General features: G+C 44.3%; 1 protein-coding gene and 1 non-coding gene across 2 annotated transcripts in view; one reads left to right on the forward strand and one right to left on the reverse strand.

Moving 5' to 3' along the window:
* Window positions 1-19,409, reverse strand: part of PPEF1 (protein phosphatase with EF-hand domain 1) — a 75,093-nt gene extending 55,684 nt beyond the window's left edge. The window contains exon 1 of the mRNA XM_038757079.1: window positions 19,161-19,409. The gene's annotated coding sequence lies outside the window, so the exon portion shown is untranslated. The remainder of the gene's footprint in view (window positions 1-19,160) is intronic.
* A 243-nt stretch (window positions 19,410-19,652) lies between these two features.
* TRNAV-UAC lies at window positions 19,653-19,725 on the forward strand. The gene has a single exon. It is a non-coding gene; the product is annotated as a tRNA-Val (tRNA).
* The last annotated feature ends 1,770 nt before the right edge of the window (window positions 19,726-21,495 follow it).

A 21,495-nucleotide genomic window follows, 5' to 3' on the forward strand; every position in this document is an offset into this window, starting at 1 on the left:
CAAGCGCTTGGTCCAGTGCTCTGCACACAGGAAGCACTCAATAAATACCATCGGTTGATTGATTGATAGGGTCACCTCTGAACTTAGAGGAGAACTGCAAAGAGACAAGGTTACTTCTTCAAGGTATGAAGTGGCACTCTAGAGGTTTGAGGGAATTCAAGCAGCTTCCAACAAGGGTCCCCTCTACTTCCAGAGACTAGTTTAAGCCTGGAGAAATCTAGTCACCACTGACCCCGATGAAAAGCTATTTTCACATCTATCCTTTCTTGGAGCTTAACCAAGAGGACCCAAAAAGAAGTGAATACCAAGATCTACTCCAAAACAACAACACGGCTGGAGACAAAACCGCAAAATATTTCAATGGTTTTTTTTCATGGTACTTGTTAAGCGCTTAACCGTGTGCCAGGCACTGTACTAAGCGACGGGGTAGATATGAGATCATCAGGTTAATAATGATGGCATTTGTTAGGTGCTTATTATGTGCCAAGCACTGTTCTAAGCATGAGGTAGATACAAGGTAATCAGGTTGGCCCATGTGGGGCTCACAGTCTTAACCCCATTTTGCAGAGGAGGCAACTGAGGCCCAGCCAAGTTACATGACTTGCCCAAAGTCACAGAGCTGACAAGTGGTGGAGCCGGGATTAGATCCCAGGTCCTTTGACTTCTGGGCCTGGGCTCTTTCCATTAGGCCGCACTGCTTCTCAACTTACAGAAGCACAAACACAAGCTTTGTGAACTGAGAAGAAATCCTGTCTTGAGTTGCATTTGCTTCCTTAAATTTACCTCTGAACTGGAACAATCTGCAGGGCAGCGAGGCCAAGAGAAGGGAATTTGAACCCAGGACTGCAGAGGAAATTTCCACTACTACTGTCAATAGGAAGCCCTTCAGGCAGTGTGATCTAAGTGAAATGGAAAACCACGATTTCTGTTGGTTTTGATCAAATTCACCCAATAATCTCTCATCACTTTCCCTGCGAAGACACTGCCTCGGCATACGTTTTGCTCGGACAGATTGTGAGCTCACTGGACTGAAATTTATACCTGTAATTTATTTATTTATCTATTTATTTATATCAATCTCAGTCTACCCCCTCTAGACTGTGAGCTCATTGTGTCTGTTGTTCTACTGTACAAGTGCTCAGTACAGTGCTTGCACACCAAAAGCCCTCAATAAATACATCTGAATGAACTGAACAAATCAATTTAAGCTTGTGGTGGGCAGCAAATGGGTCTATTTATTGTTATATTTATGGCCATATTGTACTCTCCCAAGGGCTTATTATAGTGTTTTGCAGACAGCAAGTGCTCAATAAATGACTGAATGAATAAATACAAGTGAATGAATGGATGGACGAATGAACGATGCATTCTTAAAGCCTCTTTCAGCCTCTGAAGTGGGGCACTCCTGGGTTTATAATTGACATATGTGATGCCAATTTGTACTTCCCAAGCGCTTAGTACAGTGCTCTGCACATAGTAAGCGCTCAATAAATACGATTGATTGATTGATTGATTGATTGACATATGAGTTATGGACAGATAGCCCGGGGGCGGGGGAAGAGTGAGACCAATCCATCAATCAATAGTATTTATTGAGCGCTTACTGTGTATAGAGCATCAGACTAAGCACTCGGGAGAGTACAGTTTAACAACGTAAAAGATACATTCCCTACCCACAATGAGCTTACAATCTAGAGGGCGGGATGATATGTTTGTCTGTTCGAGAGAACAGATGAAGGTCCCAAGGGAAAGTGAAAAGGGGAGACCTTCCCTGGAAGGGATCTGAAAATAAATTGGAGATCAACACTAGCCAATATGGCCTCTCCTCTCCCTAACACCACCTTATGCTGAGGCCCCGATCCAAAGCTGCTCCACACTCTACAATCCATAAACTACTTTGGAGAATCAGCAGTGTTGCCTAATGGCAAGAGCCTCGGCTTGGGATTCAGAGGATGGTTCTAATCCCGGCTTCGCCACTTACCACCCGTGTGACCTTGGCAAGTCACTTCATTTCTCTGTGCTTCAGTTCCCTTGTCTCAAAATGGGGATTCAATACCTGTTCTTCTTCCCACTTAGATTGCAAACCCCACGTGGGACCTGATTATCTTCTATCTACCCCAGAGTTTAGTATAGTGCTTGGCACAGAGTAAGCAGATAGGAGATGCCACAATTATTATTATTATTATTAGAATCAGACAACCCTGAGGGGCTTCCAACCTCTCGCTCCTTGCAAGCAGATGAAAATCGTTTTAAGGTCGGGGAATACGCCCAAGGGAATGAGGGGGACGTGTTATGAATTGAAAATAAATCATGTGACGTCTGTATGGCCCATGTTCTTTGTAGAACACTGTGGGATTTTACAATTGTTCAAAACGTCACCTCTACCGAGCAGGAGTGAAAGTGAGGTGTTGGAGGGGATTTAGATGACCGACATGAGAAGATTCCTTCTATTCCCTATCCCTGACACTAATCTCATCTGTGAGCAGTAGAAAAAACCCTATTTGGGGGGGGACGAGGGGGGAATGTGTGTGCAATTTGAAATACTGCCACAACCTTTAGAACACGAACCCACCTGACCCATCTACATACTAACGAAACTTGGTTTCCAGTCTGAATGCTTTATCTTTCACTCAGTCCACCATGTTATCTGATTTTCAAAGCAACACAGAATAAGCCCCAGACACCACAAACTCTGTTCTTTCCTGAATAATGGATGGCTGGGATGCACACTATGTCGTTCTAAAAAAAACCCAAAAAACGAAAACCCTTAAAATAAACTAAAATCAGACATTACCTGTTTTTCTTGGGCTTGGCCAATGCAGAGATTTTATTTTTATTTTTTTGCCTCACCACAGTCTTTTCAAAAGAAAAAAAACAGCATCCCCCTTTCAGACTGCTCGATGGGAATGCGGGTTTGGGAGGAAATGAAATACTCGAGCTCTTTTTAGGGCACTGGAGCTCTCAGACTGCAGTGTTTGTGTCATCCTGGAATTTCTGCAGTGCTCTGCTGGGTGGCTGCCTGAACTGAGCTAAAAAAAAAAAAAAGAGGAGACGGGGCTGCTTTCCCTGAAGTGCCCAAGGGATGAGACACAGAGCTGCTGGGGGGTGGAGGAAGGCGGGGGGGGGGGGCTCCACTGAACCCCGAGGGGCCATGGCTGCATAGTAGACGCTCTCCATAATCTCCAAAGGAGCGCACACAGGCCAGAAGGATCCAGCCAAGGAGGGTGCGGCCTTTTCAAAGACCCAGATTGGACCGAGTGTGCAGGAGGGAGGTGGGTGAAAATGGGGAAGGAGACCGCTGTGGCCACTGGGGTCCAACATCTTGGAGCTGCCGCTGCCTTTGTGTGATGGGAGGGGAGTAACTGGGGAGAGGAATTCAGTCCAGACCTAAGGCAAACAATCTGTGCAAAAAGAGGAAGGCCCAGCCTCTGTGCTTACTTAGACTCCCCAAAATTCAGACTATCATTTTGTTGCCATAGCAGTTTTTGTGAAATGTTTGCTTTTTTTTTTGGGGGGGGGGGGAGAACAATGACCCTTAAAATGACACCTGACAGAGAGAGAGAGAGAGAGAGAGAGAGAGAGAGAGAGAGAGAGAGAGAGAGATTGAAAATCTTTTCCTCCCTCTTTCAGCTTTGCTATCTTGGACCTGGCTGGGTCACTTTACTTCCGTATCTGCAACAGACCGACGAACCTCCCTAATCTCCATTAAAGGTTAAAATGGATCTGGCTGCATGGCATTCAGGACATCTCTAAGGAATCACTTTTCCTTACCAAGGCACACGTCTGAAACAAAATCTGGCCTCCACCACCCTCAGGGCGGGAATTTATTCGGATGTGATCAACCTACGGTTAGTTTAGTCCTTAGTGCTATTCAGAGCTCTGTCTCATGTTTTTGAACCTTAAGGAATTTTCTGTTTCACACAACCCTGGAATCCTATTCCATCTACTAACCTAGTCCTTCCCCCTCTAGACTATAAGCTCATGGTGGGGAGGAAACGTATCCATCAACTCTGCTAAACTTGTACACTCCCAAGCGCCTAGTGCTGTGTTCTGCACACAGTAAGTGGTTAATAAATGTCACCAAATGATAGATGGGAAATGGACCAGGGCGATGATCCTCTGAAAAATCTAGAGAACAAGACAACTAACGATCTTCGGAAAAAGGAACAAGATAACCTTTCTCCCGCAACGTGGCAGATTCACAATATGGTGTCAGCTGCACATTTGGGGTCTACAGATTTAGAAAGCCTTGGATAGGCAGAATCTGTCTATTCAGCAATGAACTCACAAGCAACTGGGAAAAGGACAGTGAAAAGATAACTACACAGAAAAATTTGCTACAATAACAGGACATCACAATCCTGAGATATGGGCTGATGCAGAAAAAGGCTACAATGTCACTAACCCTTAATAAATACTATTTGGCTTGCTGATGATATTTGCTAAGCACTTACTGTACGTCAACCACTTTTCTAAGTACTGGGGTAGATACAAACTAATCAGGTTGGACACAGTCCTTGTCCCACATGGGGCCCACAGCCTTAATCCCCATTTTACAGATGTGGTCACTGAGGCCCAGAAAAGCGAAATGACTTGCCTAAGGTCACACGGCAGACAAGTTCGCTCATTCATACAATCATATTTATTGAATGCTTACCATGTGCAGAAAACTCTGTTAAGCACTCAGTAGAGTGAAATACAACAATAAACAAACGCATTCCCTGCCGAGCCCCACGTAGGACCTAATTAACTTCTATCTACCCCAGCACTTAGGACAGTGCTTGACAAATAGTAGGCCCCTAATAAATGCCATAATCACTATCAATGTCAAGAAGTTCAGGTGCAAACAGGGTCTCAGGTGCTTTATTTGCCCCACGCCTAAAATCACTCAGTCAACTCAAACCTCACATACATTTAAGGAGATACATTTAAGGTCTCACAGATACCATTTAGTGGCTTATAGTCCCACCTGTCTATATGTTTGTACATATTTATTACTCTATTTAACTTGTACATATCTATTCTATTTATTTTATTTTGTTAGTATGTTTGGTTTTGTTCTCTGTCTCCCCCTTTTAGACTGTGAGCCCACTGTTGGGTAGGGACTGTCTCTATGTGTTGCCAATTTGTACTTCCCAAGCGCTTAGTACAGTGCTCTGCACATAGTAAGTGCTCGATAAATACGATTGATTGATTGACTGATTGATTATAGAGCAGGAATTAATCAATCAACTGTATTTGAGTGCTTACTGGGTGCAGAGCACGGTTCTAAACCCTTGAGAAGCCACAGCTGAGTAAGCAGACATGAACTCTGCCCTCAAGGAGCTTACAATAACACTGTGACCTCGGGTAGATTTCTCCCGGCTTTGGCTAAAAAGGACTTTTTTTTTTAAACTGTCTTTAACACTTGGTTGACTCAGCAAACTAATTTTTTTAAGGTATTTGTCAAACGCTTACCACGTGCCCAGGCACTGTACCAACCATAAGGGTGGATAAAAGCTAATCAAGTTGGACACAGTCCATGTCCCACAAGAGGCTCACAGACTTAATCCCCATTTTTACAGGTGAGGTAACTGAGGCACAGAGAACTGAAGTGCCTTGTCCAAGGTCACACAGCAGACAAGTGGCAGAGGTGAGATTGGAACCCAGGTCCTTCTCACTCAGTATGTCCTTTGGAGCCTGCATTTGCCAGCACACTGCAGTTTCAAATGCTGTCCTGGATGAGTTTCATGGAGGCTCAAAACATCTCCTGAAGTGGAAAATGATCAGCAGTGTGAGAAGAGTTTGTCCAAAGCAAGGCCTGGGTTCTAATGATAAGAACAATTTGATAACAGGCTGGGGTGGGGGGGACAATTATCCCCTTATGTCTGCTTTGTGGTGAGACGGACCTATCAAAATATAATCGATCCTACCTCAAGAATTAATTCATCTTTAAAGAAACCATTTGGAGATTTATGTGGTTTATGTGGTGCTCGCCTGGTCAAATAATGACTGGATAATAGAACGAACTGCTCACCCATGACCGCCGCTGAGGCGGTTCCCTGCTTCCATCAGCAATGGTATTTATTGAGCACTTCCAGAGTGTGACAAACTGTATTAAGCGCTTGGAGAAGGACCCACAGAAGCACAAGGGGGGGGGAGACCAATAAAATATCATGTATAAACAATGGAATCAGAACGAGTAAGGTGAGGGGGGAGACCAATAAAATATCATGTATAAACAATGGAATCAGAACGAGTAAGGTGAATGTTCATGAATACGTCCGTGTAAAAATAATAATAATAATAATTGCAGTATTTGTTAAGCGGTTACTACATGCCAGCCACTGTTCTCAACAGTGGGGTGGATTAATTAATTAATTCATTCATTCATTCAATCTTATTTATTGAGCACTTACTGTGTGCAGAGCACTGGACTAAGCGCTTGGGAAGTACAAGTTGGCAACATAGTTGGATACAAAGTTGGATACAAGCAAATACGGAAGCAGGTCGTGAGGGGAGGTAAGCATAAATATAATAATAATTGCTGTATTTATTAAGTGTTTACTCTGTGCCCGGCATTGTTCTAAACACCTGGATGGATACAAGCCAATCAGGTTGGACAGAGTCCCTGTCCCATGTGAGGTTCACAATCTTAATCCCCATTTTACAGATGAGGTAACAGAGGCCCAGAGAAGTGAAGTGCCTTGCCCTGGGTCACACAGCAGACACACGGAGGAGTCGGGATTAGAACTCAGATCCTCCTGCCTCGCAGGCCCGTCCTCTATCCGCTGGGCCAGGCTGCTTCTCACAGAAGGGCCCGAGGTGTCTGTCGGTCGTGTTGTGGCTGTGAGACCTTATCGTGGAGACCTTATGTGGCTGTGGGACCTAACCTTAACCTCCCTCCCCTTCTCTCCCCCCACCCCGCCCCGGAAGCGGGATTAGAACCCACGATCTCTTGCTGAGTGCTTTCGTAACTCCTTAAAATCAGTCCATTTACTAAGCGTGCTCGGAAATCCGTCAAATCACGGATTTGACGGTTGAATGAAATCAGCCTATTTACTGAGTGTCCCTAAATCCGACAGATCCTCCTATTTACTGAGCGCTTTCGGCAATCTGTCAACGGCGGTGTTTGTTAAACGCTTACTAGGTGCTGAGCGCTGTTGTAAGCGCCGAGAAATCGTCATGACCGAACTCCTTAAAATCAGCCTATTTCCTGAGCGCTTTCGTAAATCTGTAAAGTCAGCTATTGGACTGAGCGCGCCTAAATCCGTAAGATCCTCCTTTTTACTGACCGCTTTCAGACATCTGTCAAATCGTCCTATTTACTGAGCGCCCGTAAATCCCTAAAACCGTAACGACTGAGCACTTTCGTAACTTTTTAAAATCAGCCCATTTACTGAGCGGTCTCGTAAATCCCTAAAATCAGCCTATTTACTGAACGCTTTCATAAATCCGTCAGATCGTCCTATTTACTGAGCGCTCTCGTGTTTGGTTGTCCGTCTCCCTCTTCTAGCCTGTGAGCTAGAATCAATAAATACGACTGATTGATTGATTTGTACATATTTATTACTCTATTTATTTTACCTGCACAAATCTATTCTATTTATTTTATTTTGCTGTATGTTTCGTTTTGTTCTCTGTCTCCCCCTTTTAGACTGTGAGCCCACTGTTGGGTAGGGACTGTCTCTATATGTTGCCACCTTGGACTTCCCAAGCGCTTAGTACAGTGCTCTGCAGATTGTAAGCGCTCAATAAATACGATTGATGATGATGATGATGGTGAGCCCGTTGTTGGGTAGGGACTGTCCCTATATGTTGCCGACTTGTACTTCCCACGCGCTTAGTACAGTACTCTGCACACAGTAAGCGCTCAATAAATGCGATTGAATGAATGAATGAATGAATGAATGAATGAATGAATGAGACCTGGACTCCAGGTCCTGGAGCTTTTCCCCCACCGATCATCCTCGATGCTAAGGGTGACGGCTTCCTTTTAGGAATTGGTGGCGGCCAGCTTTCCCTGGCAGAAGCCGAACTGGCAACAGAAAGGGGGCAGGGAGGACATGCAGGCCAGAAATAATTCCTGGAGGACACCGAGTAGGGAAGCTCCGTTCCCTCCTGCATCTCACCGGGAGAACGGAGCCCATCACTGGATGTTGACAAGGAGATAAAATTCACATCAAGATGGCACAACCACCTGACCTCTAACGAGCGTTTACTGGGCAATGATCCACTTGGGCCGTGGGTTAGCTACGAAAAGCGAAGTGCTGGGTGACGTTATATTTGGGTGCGAATATCTCCCTACCTTCTCCAAAAGAGGTAACGTTTCAAGTGCTTTTTGCAGACGTTCCCAGGGGAAAACAAAAGTAAATCTGGATAAGACCGTGGAGACCTAAAATCACCGACAACCCAAAGCTTTGGGTATGCCTAGGCCTTGCAAGCCACCTGGCTGTAGTACTTCATCATCAATCGTATTTATTGAGCGCTTACTATGTGCAGAGCACTGTACTAAGCGCTTGGGAAGTACAAATTGGCAACATATAGAGACAGTCCCTACCCAACAGTGGGCTCACAGTCTAAAAAAAAATAATAATGGCATTTATAAAGCGCTCACGATGTGCAAAGCACTGGGGAGATCACAAGGGGCTCACAGTCTTCATCCCCATTTTACAGATGAGGTCACTGAGGCCCAGAGAAGTGAAATGACTTCCCTAAAGTCACACAGCTGACAAGTGGTGGAGCCGGGATTTGAACCCATGACCTCTCACGCCAAAGCCCGGGCTCTTTCCACTGAGCCACGCTTCTTCCTCGCCGGTCTGTCAGCCTGCTGACTCTCTCGTCCTCTCCAATGGGGAAACAAACAGAAGCAGCGTGGCCTAACGGAGCTCACCGCGCGACTAGGAGTCAGGAGGCCTGGCCCGATTCTTGCTAAAAGACCCTTATAATGAAGATTTTTTTTCTATTTCCCGCCCCGCAACTGACGCCTACAGGATGAGTTTTCCAACCTCCTGTACCGTCACGATGCTGGCAATGTCCTCATCCGGTGCCTGCCATGTGCAGCGCGTTTTACGGAGCGAGCGGGAGACCTGCCGTACTAAGAGAGACGTGCTCTTGCTTTCTAGGACCTCACGATCTATTGGCGGAGATGTGAAAATGCAGGGAGAGACACAAAGGCTTTGGTAGCCCTGACGGCGTCTGCTAACTGCTGGCTGCAATTTAATTTTCATAATCAATATCAATTAACGCCTCTGTGCTTTGCCAAACAGTGTAACTTGGGCCGCTTTGTCAAGGGCGGTCAAGTCGGTGAGTCCCAGGGGAGAATTAGAAAAGAATCAAGAGGCCCCGAGCAGCTGGCGGTCCAGGAGAGGAGAAGGAGCCATGCGTGGGCCTATCTCTTCATGAAAGGCCTCTCACATAGAGCTACATCCATAGACATACACTACAAGCCCTCCTTCAATCAATGGTATTTACTGAGCACTTACTGTGTAGAAAGCACGGGACCAAGAGCTTAGGAGCTGAGCTGGTAGACGTAATTCCTGCCCACGGTGAGCTTATAGTCTAGGGGGGGAAACAGACACTAACAGAAATCATTTGTAATACGTACTTGATAATCCTCCTAGTGCCAGGGCTTAAAATAGAGGCAGAGAACAGCTGGTAGTCATAATGGTATTTACTGAATGCTTAGGAAAGCCAGATATTTTTTTTCCTGTCACTGATCAGGGAAAAGAAGAGGGCAGACTCCAAAAAACCTAGGAGGCTCCTGGTGGGTAGGGAACATGTCTACCAGCTCTATCGTACTGAACTCACCCAATGGCTTAGTAGAGTGCTCTGCACACAGTAAACGCTCAATAAATGCCAATGATTAACAGATTGATTCTAACATGACTGTAGCCTCCCAAGTGCTTCGTACAGTGCTCTGCACACAGTATGTGCTGAATAAAGACCATCCACCGTTTCTTCATCCACCACTCTTGCAGGGGGCAAACACACTGGTCCAAACAGTTTCTGTACGGGCTCCTGGGTCCACAGCAATTGCAAGGTGGTAACATCCCCAAGGAACGCCCTGTGGATCGTACAGAATTTCTGTCCGGGGAACGACTGAAGCCGTGTAGCCTAATGTAAAGAGTACGGGCCAGGGAGTGGGACAACCTGTGCCTCACCTAGCTCATCATCATCATCATCAATTGTATTTATTGAGTGCTTACTGTGTGCAGAGCACTGTACTAAGCGCTTGGGAAGTACAAGTTGTACAAGTTTAACTCATCTGCAAAATGGGGATTATGACTGTGAGCCCCAGGTGGGACACGGACTGCATCCAACCTGATTACCTTGTATCGACCCCAATGCTTGGTACGAAGTGCCTGGCGCATAGCAGGCGCTTAATAAATACCATAAAAGAAATATCTCCCTCCTACTCAGACTGTGAACCTCGTGTGCACCCTGTTTATCTTCTACTTATCCCAGACACTTGGTTCAGTGCTTGACACATAGTAAGTGCTAACAAATACCTCCATTTCTGTTTTATACTGACACAACCCGGACAAGGCACACTGCCAGAGCTCTTGAAAACCAATCCTTTCACTTGGGTGAACAGTGGGTGCTCTCCGCTGACAGGAGAGGTCACGACCTCCTGGGTAATGACACCGGATAATTAAACTGCACAGCACAGTTCCTGGGCCCTTAGTTCTTTGACCTGACTGGCCGGGCAGAGTGGTAAAGCATCAATAAACCACGACTAAGGGTCTCCTAAATCAGAGATGGGGTGAACTGAGATTGGAATTCTCTTCTTCATCGCACTAGATGGGCCACAAAGACCTGCAAATGTCCTGGGCCTGATTTCACTGTATTTCCTTCCCAGGCAAATGATGCTTAAACACCGATCGTTCGAAAGGCTTCAGTAAGCCACGCCGGAAGTTTTTGTTGCTTTATGTACTCAGGCAAAAAGGCATCCATTTTCTCACCATCACACATATCCAAGTTTAAATAGAGCTGTCCTTCAGTTTGAAGATAGCCCCATTGTCTATGGAACTGTATTAACGGGTTTACTTGTCACAGTGACAATCCCTTGCATGCATGCAGTCTTTGCCCATAAAAATACAATTTTTATGGCCGCTTCCCATTCGGAATGAGCACTGCTCAACCACCAATGGCTAGACTTTAAGCTCGCTGTGGGCAGGGAATGTGTCTATTTACTGTTGCAATGTACTCTCCCAAGTGCTTAGTACAGAGCTCTACACACGATAAGCGCTCAAAAAAAAAAAAAACGACTGAATGAACGCACCACCAGCGAGCTAGACTTGCTTCTGCAGTAGTGGTGACAGTTTGCACTGAGCCATCCACACTCTCCCACCCGAACCTTCCTCTTTGCGGGGCGACACACAACATGAGATTACTGCAGGGAGATCGGGTGTAGACTTAACTGTGAGGTTGGAACAGAGGAGCTCTGAGACCTCAACAGCAGCAGATGCCACCAGGCATTCTCACCCGTTTGGGGGGCCAGCTTTGAGGGCGATGCTCACACTGTAAGCTCCCTGTGGGTACAGAATGTGTCTCTGATATCGTTAAAGTGTTCTCTCCCAAGTGCTTAGTACAGTGCTCTGCACACAGTAGGTGCTCGAATACGACTGATGGATTGCATATCGTATATATGTTTGTACATATTTATTACTCTATTTATTTTACCTATATATCTATTCTATTTATTTCATTTTGTTAATATGTTTGGTTTTGTTCTCTGTCTCCCCCTTCTAGACTGTGAGCCCACTGCTGGGTAGGGACTGTCTCTATATGTTGCCAACTTGGACTTCCCAAGCGCTTACTTAGTACAGTGCTCTGCACACAGTAAGCGCTCAACAAATACGATTGATGATGATGATGATGATTGCAGGCTTCATAAGAATTGGGGGTTGGGAGACAAGGCGATCTTTACCCCTTCCTTGTGAAAAGCCAAAACATGAAATGAAGAAAGTATCAGAGCAATAAAACCAGCCCCAGTTTTCCTCCACACAGATAGACAAGAACCACAAAGGGAAGAACATCCGCGGGAGGTCCATCCATTCACTCATTTGTTATTTACTGAGCACTTACTGTGTGCAGAGCAATAGAGGAAATATGGAGCAACAGCTTGATGCCCTCTGCCCTTCACCAGGTCGGCCCAATGATTTCCATGCCTGGCCGGCCCCAGTGCTCAAGGAGATGCCATCCTTCTGGGCAATGACCACTTTCCCCTGTACCTCAGGGCCCAGGAGAATGGGTACCACGGCAAAATGACGCTAGCAGAGAGCAAACGAGTCGCGAGAGGAAAGGTTTCCAGCAAACCCAGGCTTCCCGCTGCCCCAGCCAGATGCGGCATGCACGACTTTATACAACAGGCCGAATGAAATCTAGGGCACTGCCCAGCTTGCCCAGGAACCCCCTGGTACCTTCTTATGTAGATTTAGGGGAACAAATCACAAACTAAAGAGATGGAGAACTGTAACATTAACTCGAATTCTCGGCAGAGAGGATGCATGGGGGAGACCAGAGAGAAGTCCGGGATCTTCCGGACTGGGGGAAGATTTGAGGTGTGGAAGGTGCATCTTCTGATCCCCAAACTTGCACAGAGGGGATCAGGATGTAACCCCCGACTACCCAGTGGAAGGCAAAGAAGGCTTCACAACATGTCCTAACGTTCCTACACGCCAAAACCACTTGTACTTCTTAATTCTCAACAACCACCCTAAAAACTGACAATTCTGCAATGACCAGTGCAATTTTCTGACAGACACACTGGATTCTGTAGACACACTCATATACAATCACGTAACGTAAAAAATACCTTGCGGTATTGAACTTACCATGTGGCAGCGTTACTTTCGGAAAAATCCACCACAAGGAAAAATTACCCTTGACCGTCGGGGATTCCATGATTTTGGCTTTTCAGCTTTCAAGGAATGGTGGTGGTCGGTAAAACGGGGCCTGGGAACCGGTCCCTGAGACCCAGGTTCTAATCTCGACTGGGCCTCTGCCAACGGTTTCCGGTAGTTGCTTCACCTCTCTGTCCCTCCGCTTTCCCATCTGAAAAACGGGGTTCATGGTCACCCCTGCAAGAGCAGGCTAACATTAAGCCCTGGCAGTGGTGACTGGTTTACAGTGAGCACCAAGGAAGCCCGCCGAAAAGATCTCTGAAGTAAACGAACGAGACGGATCCACAGGTATACGTCATCTGAGACAGGCAAGGTGAATGAAGGCAAAATCGTTGGGGCCCCTCTTTACTGATCTATGATATATTCTGCTCTCCCGTCCCTTATCTGCCCAATATTTAACAAGCAAATGAAACTTAAATGAGCAGGGCAGAAAGGGGGGGAGTGAGAGGTTAAACCCATCAGAAACTGGTTGCAGTCCTGCTATCCATCCATCATCATCAATTGCATTTATTAAGCGCTTACTGTGTGCAGACCACTGTACTAAGCGCTTGGGAAGTACAAGCTGGCAACATATAGGGACGGTCCCTACCCAACAGCGGGCTCACAGTCTAGAAGGGGGAGACAGAGAACAAAACCGAACATATGAACAAAATAAATAGAATAGATATGTACAAGTAAAATAAGTAAATAGAGTAATAAATATGTACAAACATATATACATATATACAGGTGCACCTAGCCGAGGGCTTCCTCTTCCCCTTCTTGAGCCCTGCAGCCCCAACAGCAGACAGGCTAAAAGGTCGGTCTGAGACCCACAAAGAAATGAGGGCAATCCAGATGGCTGAGGCGCAGGTGGGCTAAAATTAGCTCAGCTCTGAGGGAAAGGAAGAGCCCTGCATGCCCGTGAACACGCCGACGCACCCATCTCACCCCACCCCCGTAATCACAAGGTCTTATTGGGAACCTGCCTGCTAATGCCCATAAGATTGCCACCTCCTGTGAGGAGGCCAGGTGTGAGCTGAGCGAGTGGCAGGAGGGGCTTGGGGGGGAAGCAAAGCAAGGAAAAGGCTTTTAGAGATACAGCAAAAAGAGGTTTGGGTCGAGGGTGAAAAACAAAGTCAAAGCCTTTTTTTTTTTTTGAGGGGAGGCAGGAGCACATTAAGTGACTGTTGTAGACTCCGCTGGAGTGTAAGGTAACCCTGGCCTTATTCTCCATCTCTCCCTCCAATCCCATATTCAGTCTGTCACTAAATCCGGTGTTCCTCTATAACATTTCCAGGATCCACGCAAGCGGCCACCACACCATCTCTCCCTCATATTCTCTCTCTCCAACCCCATATTCAGTCTGTCACTAAATCCGGCGTTCCTCTATAACATTTCCAGGATCCACCCAAGCGGCCACCACACCCTTCTAGGACTCAGTCACATCAGGGCTTGCCTCCTGAATCCCCCTCGTCACTTAATGACTTTTCCGCCACGGTCAATCATTCATTCATTCAATCATATTTATTGAGCACTTATTGTGGGCAGAGCACAGTACTAAGTGCTAGGAAAGTACAATTCGGCAACAAATCCCTATCCGACAACGGGCTCACAGTCTAGAATCATATTTCCTGAGCACTTTCTGTGTACACAGCACATGGGAGAATACAATAATCCCTTCTCCCCTCTGCCCACGTCATTTTTCTACACTATCATTCTGCACACACCTCCTCACTCCTCCAAAAACCCTTCGGGTGTTGCCCATCCCATTAATTAGTATGGGTCACAGAAGAGTAGTAAAGGGGCCACTTTCTTGTTAGCAATTGGCAGAGATACATTCTGGCAGGGGAGGGAAGAGGTGGTCATCGAGATCAATGGGCTTGTAAAGCAGAACTAGGACTAGAGGGAGATGAGGCTGGATTTATCTGGCAGCAGGGAGAAACAGAACTGCAATTAAACTAGGCACGATTTCACCCATAAATCCAGGAAGGCTTTAATTTGTGCGGTACAGGCAGGGAAGACTCTATGTAGTTGTAATGCTATTTAATGAGTGCCTAAAAGAGAGTGACCCACTATGCTAAGATCAACAGAAACGTAAGGCACACCTCTGTGCGTTAGATACTTACAACCCAATGGGGGAGATATGGCCTAGCGGAAAAACCCAGGGGCTGGAAGTCACGGGACCTGGGTTCTAATCCCCGCTCTGCCACATGTCTGCTGTGTGACCTTGGGCAAGTCACTTCACTTCCTCAGTCACCTCATCTGTAAAACGGGGATTAAGTCTGTGAGCCCCGTGTGGGACACGGACTGGGTCCACCTGATTGTCCCGTAGCCACTCCAGCGCAGTGCTTGGCACATCATAAGCACTTAAATACCCTTAAAATAAAATAGTAGTAATGGCATTTAATCGCCCACCCAAAGGGGTCGAATGAATAAAATCCACTGGAGTCACTTTGCTGTGCATTGCTGAACCCTAAGATTCCTGTCTACCTTATATTCGGTGCAATCCGAGGCAGATGTGAGATTAAAAACTACCCCTCGGGGCCAGGTGAAAAGCTACAGAAAACCACAGTGGCCATGACTGATCTACGCTGCCAAACCAGACAGGATCAGAGTCGGGACTTCCATGAAGCACGTATGGGGAAAAACAGCACAACAGAAAAAACTAAAGTCGAGGCTTTCGGGGAAATATTTTCAGTTTGCATTGACCGACCTGAGGATTTGAATAAAACACAAATCAAACCCGGCATGCTCGGCTTGAGGAAAGGCTTAGAAAGAGAGGGTTTAGTCGAAAATATTCAGCTAGAGCTTGAGTTTTGAGACATCCATTACCACACGACTACCTCTTCTGGCTGGGTCTCGGGAGGGCAGGCAAGCAGCAGCCTCACAGCTTGCAGAAGCTCCCAATAATAATAATAATAATAAAAACGTTGGCTTTTGTTAAGTGCTTACTATGTGCCAAGCACTGTTCTAAACGCTGGGGGGATAATCAATCAATCAACCGTATTTATTGAGCGCTTACTATGCGCAGAGCACTGTACTAAGTGCTTGGTCAGTACAAATTGGCAACCTATTGAGATAGTCCCTACCCAACAGTGGGCTCACAGTCTAAAAGGGGGAGACAGAGAATAAAACCAAACATACTAACAAAATAAGATAAATAGGATAGATATGTACAAGTAAAATAAATAATGAATATGTACAAACATATATACATATATACAGGTGCTGTGGGGAAGGGAAGGAGGTAAGATGGGGGGGATGGAGAGGGGGACGAGGGGGAGAGGAAGGAAGGGGCTCAGTCTGGGAAGGCCTCCTGGGATACAAGGTAATCAGGTTGTCCCACGTGGGGCTCACAGTCTTAATGCCCATTTGACAGAGGAGGGAACTGAGGCCCAGAGAAGTTAAGTGACTTACCCAAAGTCACACAGCTGACAAGTGGTGGAGCCAGGATTAGAACTCATGATCTCTGACTCCCAAGCCCGGGCTCTTTCCACTGAGCCATGCTACTTCCCTGACTTGGCTTCATGGCATCCTCAGGACTCATTCGATCGTATTTATTGAGCGCTTACTGTGTGCACAGCACCGTACTAAGCACTTAGTACTAAGTACTCGGGTTCCAGCCGCACGTCCCCAGCCCCCAAACCCTTCCTCCCCTATGCCTGGCAGAAGCAGGGAAGCAACCCCATTTCCAGGGAAAACCACCTGGCAAGTTTAAGGGTGGTGTGCTTGTGTGAGTGTGTTAACAGGCCTTCACACACCCACTATCCCCTCTGCCCTGCAAGCCTCATCCCATAGTTTTACACCGCAAAGTCCGTATATTATCGTTCAAACCTCTCACTCGACCCATTCTTGTGTAAAAAACAGTGCTCTCTGCTTATACAAGGGGAAGTTTGTGTATTCCACATCTTGGCACCTGTCAGCGAGATGGGGTAGGTTTGTGCATCCAAACTCTGCCTGCCGTGGAACTACCTTGCAAAAACAAACCAACAAACGCTTGAAAATATACCAGTGAAGTACAAGGATCAGATAAGGCGCCCCTTGAATACGCCAGAATGAAATATCAGAATAGTTGAAAGTAGACCTGAACACAAATGTTGAGATTACTGAGGGGAATGCAATTGTCAGCTGTGTGACTCTGGGCAAGTCACTTAACTTCTCTGGGCCTCAGTTCCCTCATCTGTAAAATGGGGATTAAGACTGAGAGCCCCAAGTGGGACAACCTGATAACCTTGTATCTACCCCAGCACTTAGAACAATGCTTGGCACATAGGAAGCACTTAACAAGTACCATCATTATTATTATTACCTACCCCAGGGTTTAGAACAGTGCTCAGCACATAGTAAGCGCTTAACAAATACCATCATTATTAGTAGTAGTAGTAATAGTACAGTGCTTGGCACACAGTAAGTGCTTAACACCTGAAAGAACAAAAGAGGGGAGGAGGCACTAAACACTAAAAATAGTTATTCATGTTAAGGGTAAAGAGAAATAACACCTGAAAAAAAAAGAGGGGAGGAGATACTAAAAATAGCTGATAATGTTAAGGGTAAAGAGAAATAACATCTAAAAAAAGGGGGGAGAGGAGGCACTAAACCCTAAAAATGGTTGTTCATGTTAAGGGTAAAGAGAAATAACACCTGGAAAAAAAAAAAGAGGGGAGGAGATACTAAAAACAGGTGTTCATGTTAAGGGTAAAGACAAATAACACCTGAAAAAGAGGGGAGGAGACACTAAACACTAAAAATAGTTGTTCATCTTATGGGTAAAGAGAAATAACACCTGAAAAAAGAAAGACAGGAGGAGATACTAGAAATAGTTGTTCACGTTAAGGGTAAAGAGAAATAACACCTGAAAAAAATGGGAGGAGTCAGTAAACATTAAAAATAGTTGTTCATGTTAAGGGTAAAGAGAAATAACACCTGAAAAAAAAAAGAGGGGAGGAGGCACTAAACACTAAAAATAATTATTCATCTTATGGGTAAAGAGAAATAACACCTGAAAAAAAAAAGAGGGGAGGAGGCACTAAACACTAAAAATAGTTGTTCATGTTACGGGTAAAGAGTAATAACACATTAAAAAAAACGATGGGAGGAGATACTAAAAACAGCTGTTCATGTTAAGGGTAAAGAAAAATAACACCTGAAAAAAAACAGAAGGGAGGAGGCACTAAACATTAAAAATAGTGTTCATGTTAAGGGTAAAGAGATATAACACCTGAAACAAAAAAGAGGGGTGGAGGCACTAACCACTAAAAATGGTTGTTCATGTTATGGGTAGAGAGTAATAACACCTTTATAAAAAAGATGGGAAGAGATACTAAAAACAGTTGGTCACGTTGAGGGTAAAGAGAAATTACACCTGAAAAAAAAAAAGAAGGGAGGAGGCACCTGACAAAAAAAAGAAGGGAGGAGAAAAAAACACTAAAAATTGTTGTTCATGTTAAAGGTTAAGAGAAATAACACCAGAAAAAAAAAAAGGGGAGGAGGGGGCATTAAACACTAAAAATGATTGTTCATGTTTATGGGTAAAAAAAAAGATGGGAAGAGATACTAAAAACAGTTGTTCACGTCAAGGGTAAAGAGAAATTACACCTGAAAAAAAAAAAGAAGGGAGGAGGCACCTGAAAAAAAAAAGAAGGGAGGAGAAAAAAACACTAAAAATTGTTGTTCATGTTAAGGGTTAAGAGAAATAACACCAGAAAAAAAAAAGGGGGAGGAGGGGGCATTAAACACTAAAAATGATTGTTCATGTTTATGGGTAAAAAAAAAAAAAGATGGGAAGAGATACTAAAAACAGTTGTTCACATCAAGGGTAAAGAGAAATAACACCTGAAAAAAAAAAGAAGGGAGGAGGCACCTGAAAAAAAAAAAAGAAGGGAGGAGAAAAAAACACTAAAAATTGTTGTTCATGTTAAGGGTTAAGAGAAATAACACCAGAAAAAAAAAAGGGGGAGGAGGGAGCATTAAACACTAAAAATAATTGTTCATGTTTATGGGTATAAAAAAAGGTGGGAAGAGATACTAAAAACGGTTGTTCACGTCAAGGGTAAAGAGAAATAACACCTGAAAAAAAAAGAGAAGGGAAGAGGCACTAAACACTAAAAATAGTTGTTCATGTTAAGGGTAAAGAGACAGAACGCAAGACAAAAAAAAGGGGGAAGGGGCACTAAAAAATAGGTCATTCATTCATTCAATCAATCGTACTTATTGAACGCTTACTGTTCCACGGGTTAAATAGTTGTTTATGGCGAGGAGAAAGAGAAATGAGTGATTTTTCGAGGCGCTTACCTGGGGCCTTGATGATGGCGATGGGGTCTTGGGGCTGAAGTTTGGTCAACTGAGGCCTGGGGATGGGCAGCAGGCCGGCCGTGAGGGATGCCGGGAGCTGGGGGTTGGGGGCCGGCCTGGCCTTTTTCCCCTGGCAGATGCCAGGGGGTTTGGGGTGGGTGGGGGCAACCCCCTGGCAGGCCGGGGTCTCCCCCCCAGGGGCCTGCTGGCTAAAAAGTGGGCAACCGGGCCTCGGCCACCCGCTGAGGAGCCGCCATGGCCCGCCCAGGCCTCGGCCCGCGCCACGAGGTGCGCGCGAGCGCCACGCCTCCCTCCCCGCCTCCACGCCCCGCGCATGCGCGCCCCGCCCTGGGCGTGGCCCCAGCACGTGGAGCGCGCCCGGGGGAGAAAGGGGCGGGGCCGACGGGGAGGAGGCTCTGCGCCTGCGCGCCGGTGGGGAAGGGGGGCGTGGCCTATATTGAAAGGGGCCGTCGCGCGCCCGCCTTTCGCAACGGTTCCATAGTGTAGTGGTTATCACGTCTGCTTTACACGCAGAAGGTCCTGGGTTCGAGCCCCAGTGGAACCAGCGTCTTTTCCTTTTATGTATTTTTTTCCTTTTATATTTTTTCCTTCTATTTTTTTTCCTTTATATATTTTTTTCCTTTTATATTTTTTCCTTTTATATTTTTTTCCTCATTTTTTTTCCTTTTATAATCTTTTTCCTTTTATATTCTTTTTCCTCTGTTATTCTTTTCCTTTTTTCTTTTTTATTCTTTTTCCTTTTTTATTTTTTTCCTTTTTTTCTTTCATATTTATTTCCTTTATATTCTTTTACCTTTCTTTCCTTTTTTCTTTTATTTTTTTTTCCTTTTATATTTTTTTCCTTTTATATTTTTTTCCTCTTATTTTTTTTCCTTTTATATTCTTTTTCCTTTTATATTCTTTTCTCTCTGTTATTCTCTTCCTTTTTTTCTTTTTTATTCTTTTTCCTTTTTTATTTTTTTCCTTTTTTTCTTTTATATTTATTTCCTTTATATTCTTTTACCTTTCTTTCCTTTTTTATTCTTCCTATCTTATTATTTTTCCTTTTTTGTTATTTCTTTTTCATTCTTTTTCCTTTTTTCTTTTTTACGCTTTTTCCCTTTTTTATTTTTTTTTCCTTTTTATTCTTTTTCCTTTTATTTTTTTCCTTTTTCATTCTTCCTATTTTATTTTCTTTCCTTTTTTCTTTTTTATTCACTTTCCTTTTTTTTTTCTTTTTCATTCTTTTCCTTTTTTATTTTTTCCTTTTCCCCCCTTCTAGACTGTGAGCCCACGTTGGGTAGGGACCGTCTCTAGACGTTGCCAACTTGTACTTCCCAAGCGCTTAGTACAGTGCTCTGCACACAGTAAGCGCTCAATAAATACGATTGATCGATTGATTTTCTATTTTTTCCTTTTTTATTCTTCGTATTTTATTCTTTTTCCTTTTTTATTTTTCACTCTTTTTCCTTTATTTCTTTTTTCTTTTTTATGCTTTTTCCTTTTTTTTCCTTTTTCATTCTTTTTCCTTTTTTTATTTTTTTCCTTTTATTTTTTTCCTTTTTTATTCTTCCTATTTTATTCTTTTTCCTTTCTTCTTTTTCATTCTTTTTCCTTTTTTATGCTTTTTCCTTTTCCCTTTTTTCTTTTTTCTTTTTTATGCTTTTTCCTTTTTTTCTTTTTCATTCTTTTTCCTTTTTTATTTTTTTTCCTTTTTTATTCTTTTTCCTTTTATTTTTTCCTTTTTTATTCTTCCTCATTCTTTTTCCTTTTTCTTTTTCATTCTTTTTCCTTTTTTCTTTTTCATTCTTTTTCCTTTTTTCTATTTTTTCTTTTTTATGCTTTTTTCCTTTTTCCTTTTTTTCCTTTTTTATTCTTTTTCCTGTTTCATTCTTTTTCCCTTTTTATTTTTTTCCTTTTTTATTCTTTTTCCTTCTTTATTCTTCTTCCTTTTTTATTCTTTTTCCTTTTCCTTTTTTATTCTTTTTCCTTCTTTTCCTTTTTTTCCCCTTCTGTTTTTGCCGTTTCGGGGTCGGCGAGAGGCAAAGCAGCCGGATTTTCCTCGTGCACCTACCAGGACTTTATATTATTAACGATATGTAGATAGCTAAAATTCTATTTATTTATTTTGATGGTATTGACGCCTGTCTACTTGTTTTGTTTTGTTTTCTGTCTCCCCCTTCTAGACTGTGAGCCCTCTGTTGGGTAGGGCCCGTCTCTAGATGTTGCCAACTTGGACTTCCCAAGCGCTTAGTACAGTGCTCTGCACACAGTAAGCGCTCAATACATACGATTGAATGAGTGAATTATACTTTCCAAGCGCCTAGTACAGTGC

The sequence above is a fragment of the Tachyglossus aculeatus genome, chromosome 15 (genome assembly GCF_015852505.1).
Source record: "Tachyglossus aculeatus isolate mTacAcu1 chromosome 15, mTacAcu1.pri, whole genome shotgun sequence".
NCBI lineage: Eukaryota > Metazoa > Chordata > Mammalia > Monotremata > Tachyglossidae > Tachyglossus > Tachyglossus aculeatus.